This window comes from Octopus bimaculoides, chromosome 3 (assembly GCF_046866305.1).
Source record: "Octopus bimaculoides isolate indiv1 chromosome 3, ASM4686630v1, whole genome shotgun sequence".
Classification (NCBI taxonomy): Eukaryota; Metazoa; Mollusca; class Cephalopoda; order Octopoda; family Octopodidae; genus Octopus; species Octopus bimaculoides.
The window spans coordinates 140,616,850-140,622,849 of record NC_142930.1 but is presented as its reverse complement, the minus strand read 5'-3'; the positions used below and the strand labels follow the sequence as shown (position 1 = coordinate 140,622,849).

Below are 6,000 nucleotides of genomic sequence, written 5' to 3'. Positions count from 1 at the left end.
TATGTATGTAGGTATGTATGAATGTATGTATGTATGTATGTGTGTATATATATATATATATATACACACATACAACACACATGCATGCATGCACACACACACACACATGCACACACACACACATATATGTATTATCCAGGCCTGGTTAACCTACAACCAAATATTTATCCACTAAGGCAGTGTTCAATATTAATGTTTATATATACATATACATATTATATACAACATACACACACACAGATATACATATACATATATATGAATATGCATTTATATTTACACACACATACACATACATACATACATACATACGTACGTACATACGTACATACATACATACATACATACATACATACATGTATGTAGCTGATGAAGTAGAAGTAGAGCTGATGAAGTAGAATGTTCTCTATGTGGCTTGTGTGTTTTCACGTCTACGTTTTGTTTGCAATGTCCTGTACCCAGATATGCACCTATACATACAGGTGGATGTCGGTATGCACATACCTGTACGTATATATGCATATACTCATTTACTATTTGTTTTTACATGACTGAACGCAGCGTCTCCAATTGTAAGTAGTTTTCGTAACTTCATATTTTCCAACGCTACTCTATCACTCTCTCTTTCTCTTTCTCTTTCTCTTTCTCTATCATTTTTTCCCCCTCTCGTTCTTCCTCTTTACTACTACATATCTCGCTTTACCCTCTCATTCTTCCTCTGTTACTACTACGTATCTCTTTTTTCCCCCCTCGTACTTCCTCTCTTTCTCTTTTCCTCTCGTTGCTCACCTATTCTTCTACTTCCTCCCTTTGTTTCTCCCTCTACCACTCTCTCTCTTCCCCTTACACCGGCATGGTCACATGCTTCCGGTCAATAATCCTTTTCTTCCTTGGCTATCGCCGAGCAAACACGCGAACTACCTCGTCCCTACTTTCAAGTTCATGCCTCACAGCGTTCATACACACATAATTTTTCTCGTCTGGCCGTAAAGCCTTTTCTGTTTGTTTTCCTGTCTTGTTTTGTGTCCGCCACTACATTCCTCCATAGCAAGATTTAATTTGTGTATACAATTTAATTTGCGGTCCATGGGAAGAGCCGTTTTAACGATGCGTCCTGCCCAGCTCTTCGAAACGCCGGTGTTAAAACGGGGGTAGCTGATGAAGTAGAATGTTCTCTATGTGGCTTGTGTGTTTTCTCGTCTACGTTTTGTTTGCAATGTCCTGTACCCAGATATGCACCTATACATACAGGTGGATGTCGGTATGCACATACCTGTACGTATATATGCATATACTCATTTACTATTTGTTTTTACATACATACATACATACATACATATATAGAGAGAAGAAAGAAAGGGAAAAGTGTGAGGTGAATAGGAAATATTCTTCGATAATTTCCCCACTGTGGTTATGTCCATGCTGTGACATTGCCAGAAACAGAACCAGAAGACAAAAAAGTGTGAAAGAGGGGAGGGGAAAAAAAGGACAATGAGAGAATAAATTAAAGTAACGTGTTCAAGAGAAAGTAAAATGTGTGTGTGTGTGTGTGTGTGTGTGTGTGTACATATACTCTTTTACTTGTTTCAGTCATTTGACTGCAGCCATGCTGGAGCACCGCCTTTAAACGAGCATATCGACCCTGGGACTTATTCTTTGTAAGCCTAGTACTTATTCTATCAGTCTCTTTTGCCGAACCGCTAAGTGACGGGGACATAAACACACCAGCATCGGTTGTCAAGCAATGCTAGGGGGACAAACACAGACACACAAACACACACACACATATATATATATACATATATACGACGGGCTTCTTTCAGTTTCCTTTTACCAAATCCACTCACAAGGCTTTGGTTGGCCCGAGGCTATAGTAGAAGACACTTGCTCAAGATGCCACGCAGTGGGACTGAACCCGGAACCATGTGGCTGGTAAGCAAGCTACTTACCACACAGCCACTCCTATTTAAAACAAAGTAAAAAACACAAAATGAAAAAGAAGGAGGGGTGATATGGGACTTTGTGGTAGTAGTGATAGTAGTGGAGAAAATGATAGAAAGAAGATATGAGGAGGGAATTATGAGAAGGAGAGAGGTAGATAGAAAGAAAGGAAGAACAATACAATTAGATTGGAAGTGATACAAAAATGCACAATGAAAGATGAAAGAGAAAGGAAAGAGTAGAAAAATATGTTTTTTTAACTAACAATATGAAAAATAATAATGAAAATGTAGTGTCATTGTTGATGTTGATGATGTTTTTGTTGTTATTTAACCCCAGGTCAACTCTGATGGAACAGACCTATGATCAAAAGAATAGACATCGTGACACTACAGTCATCTCTCCCTCTCTCTTTCTCTCTCTCTCTCTCTCCTTCTTCCTCTACTTATCTATTTATCTATCTGTTTGTATCTATTTATTTATTAATCTATTTGTCTGTCTGTCTGTCTGTCTATATTCTTCTGCCTCTATCCATCTCTTTCCTCTCTCTCTCTCTATCTATCTATCCATCTGTTTCTCTATTTATATCTTTATCTCTATCTCTTTCTGTCCATCTCTCTCTCTCTCTATCTATCTATCTATCTATCTACCTATCTATCTATCTGTCTGTCTGTCTCCCTACCGATCCCTTTTGATCGGATTTTTTTATTTTCATTTTACCTTTTTTTTATTTTTAAGAAAAGCTCTACAGTTGTATTTGTCCCCTCTGTGTGCAGCCCTGTGTGGCTAATAAAAGAAAGATATCTATCTGTCTGTCTGTCTCAGTCTCACTCTCACTGGAATAAAATGTCCCAGATTGCATCTTCTAAGGTGCCCCCCCCCCCACCATATTTTTTGTACGTGTGGTTTGAGGAAGATTTAGCAGCTGCTCCCACAGGTTGAATGATCACTCAGAGCTCCTGCATTGCACTGTACAGAGAAGTTATAAAGGAAGAAAGGAGATAATAAAGAAAAGGGGACGATGATGAAAATGCGTGTGGGAGGAAATGAAATTTGAGATAGAAAACAATAAACAGGATGTGATAGATTTGTGACAAAGATGCAAAGGAGCCAGCTTTGATTATAAAAACCATGCAGAGAGAGAAAGAGAGAAAGAGAGACAGAGACAGAGAGAGAGAGAGAGAGAGACAGAGAGAGAGGTAGATAGATAGATGGATAGATAGACAGACAGACAGACACATACATGCATGCATACATACATACATACATACATGGATAGATAGATAGATAGATAGATAGATAGATAGATAGATAGATAGGTAGACAGAGATAGAGACAGAAAGAGAAAGAGAGAGAGAGTGTGCGTGTGTGTGTGTGTTTGTGTGGTTGTGTGTGCGTGTGTGTGTGTGTGTGTGTTTGTGTGGCTGTGTGTGCGTGTGTGTGTGTTATGAGTTAGTGGTTGACAGAGTTGTCCGGTGTGACTGTTTGGTTCATATAGCGCCAGGATCCTTAGTTATATTTGTGTGGAGACACTGAGAGGCATTTATTTCGTCGAGGTTGATTGCTTGGTTGATCAAATGTTGTGACAAGAAGCGCTCGTAACCTGTCCGCGGAGTGCTGAAGTTGAAAGAACAGGCCTTGCTCGATGAACTCTGGAAAATTTTCAGACCCCTAAACGTTAGCCAATAGCTAAACAGAGACAGTTGATGGTGAAGGGCAGTGAAATAACAGAGTAGGGTGGAGTACAAAGGTTAGGGAATAGAGAAGAGAGAGAGAGAGAGAGAGAGAAAATGAATCATTGATGGTACAGGTGATGCTGTTCCACTGGATGAGCAAGTGACATAAGAGAGAACAGAAAAGAAAATTAAAACAAAAAAAAAAAAAACCAGCAAGTAAACAAAAAAGCGAAAATGGTTTCAAGGAAATTGTGGAGCAGGGTTCAGTTTTCAGGGATGATGAAATATAGGAACAGAGATGAGGGATAGAAACGAATGAGGTAAGTTGAGTTTAGAATTACTGAATTCCTCAGACACACAGTCACAAACCTCACAAATTTCCCAGTATCTCTTTCGTTTTATCATCATCGTTATCGTACTCCCTCTTTCTCTTTCTCTCTCTCTCTCTCCCTCTCTCTTCCCATCTCATTCTCTCTCATTGTCTATCCTTTCTTTCACTCTTTCTTTCTTTCTTTAGCTCTATACCTTTGTCAGTCACTATGACTAGTTTTCTCTTTCTCTCTCCCCATCTCCCAGAAACAAAACACAAACCAATAACAGAACATCAAGAAATAGCAGCCAAGTCTCCCCCCAAGGATAGGACACACTATATAATGTAGTCTTACATATTTCTAAAGAGACAGGATAGTCATGGCAGGGATGTCTTTCATCACACATCAGCTCGAACAGGGCTGGCCTGGGGCGAAACAATGTCAATAAAGCAGATACAAGCAATAAAACATGCATGCACACACACACACGCACACAAACTGACATATGCACATATACACACAGATGTATACATGTAAACTGACATTTAAGCATACACAAACATACAAACTGATTCACAAATACATACACAGACATTCATATACACACACACTCACAAACTGATCAGATGCACACAAACGCACAAACACACATACACAAATGCACAAACTGACACAGTTTCACACATAAACTCAGGCATGCATGCACACACACACACACTCCAACACATTCCAACACATACACACACATACACATCCATACACATACACACACACTCACACAAAGGCAGACACACGCACAAAGACATGCATACACATACCCATACAGACACTCACACTAAGACAGACACACACACACATACAAACAGGAAAAATGACACAAACGCACACACAAACACACATGTTCACAGAAAGACAGACACACACACACACAACAAAAATGACACAAACACACACACAGAGCAAAAATGACACAGGCACACACACACACACACACACACACGCAGTCACAACACTACAGTTCTGCTTCCTCCAGATACATTGATGCTGTAGTTGTTGCTGTTAATGATGTTTAACCACAACTCAGCTTTGACTGGGAGTAGATCTATGCCCCCAAAACAATCCAACCATGACCAAATCACTTTTTTTTTTTGTTTTTTTTCCAGCTATTATGAGACGTCCTGTTATCGTATTATTCAACATTGCTTTAGACATACATCTGTTTAGGAACGTTTGTAGTTTGATTTGTAGAACATCTGACTGTTATTTCTAGCACGTTGAGTGACCATGTATCCGTAGTGGTAGTGGTGGTGGTGGTAGAGGTGGCGACAGCGGCATTGGTGGTGGTGGTGGTGTCAGCAGCAGTGGTGGTGGAGGTGGTGATAACAAAAGGGGTGGCGGTGGTGGTGGTGGTGGTGTAGTTACTGTTATTGTTGGTATGATTGTCATCTTCGCCAGTGCCCCTGGACTGGCTCTTGTGCGGGTGGCACATAAAATACACCATTTTGAGCATGGCTGTTGCCAGTACTGCCTGACTGGCCCTCATGCCGGTGGCATGTAAAAAGCACCCATTACACTCTCTGAGTGGTTGGTGTTAGGAAGGGCATCCAGCTGTAGAAATCAGATTGGAGCCTGGTGTAGCCATCTGGTTTCACCAATCCTCAGTCAAATCGTCCAACCCATGCTAGCATGGAAAGCGGACGTTAAATGACGATGATAAACGACGATGTTAGTGTGGTCATTGTTGTTGTGGTCGTTGTTGTTGGCAGTGGTGGTGTGGTTGTTGTATGTGATAGTGTTTCACAACTTTAGACTGGTATTTTGTTTTATGAGCCCAAAAAAGGTGGAAGGCATAGCTGACCTTGGCAGGATTTGAAACCAGAATGCAGGCAGCTGGAATACATACAGAAAGGCATTTTGTCCAACATTCTGATGACTCTACCTATCTGCCATGTATCCATGTACGTATATATGTATAGAGCCCCTCCAGTCATGAATGGCCATGGGATTGCACCTAAGAAGTACCCCTCTGAGACAGAAGTCCAGGCAAGGTTGTTTATGGAAGACCAGCAGTC

The 6,000-nt window shown here is 40.5% G+C and overlaps 1 protein-coding gene and 1 long non-coding RNA gene across 4 annotated transcripts in view; one reads left to right on the top strand and one right to left on the bottom strand.

Moving 5' to 3' along the window:
- The window catches only part of LOC106876728 (uncharacterized), a 364,673-nt gene that overhangs the window by 19,664 nt on the left and 339,009 nt on the right, over positions 1-6,000 (top strand). The window contains exon 1 of one of the 2 annotated variants that reach the window (XR_001410287.3): positions 2,517-3,937. The exons of the other annotated variant lie outside the window; for it this stretch is intronic. This is a non-coding gene — a long non-coding RNA (uncharacterized LOC106876728). Of the gene's footprint in view, positions 1-2,516; positions 3,938-6,000 lie in introns of those variants that run through there. 2 annotated transcript variants of the gene reach the window in all.
- The window catches only part of LOC106876727 (uncharacterized), a 1,066,253-nt gene that overhangs the window by 775,650 nt on the left and 284,603 nt on the right, over positions 1-6,000 (bottom strand). The gene's annotated exons all lie outside the window — the stretch shown is intronic.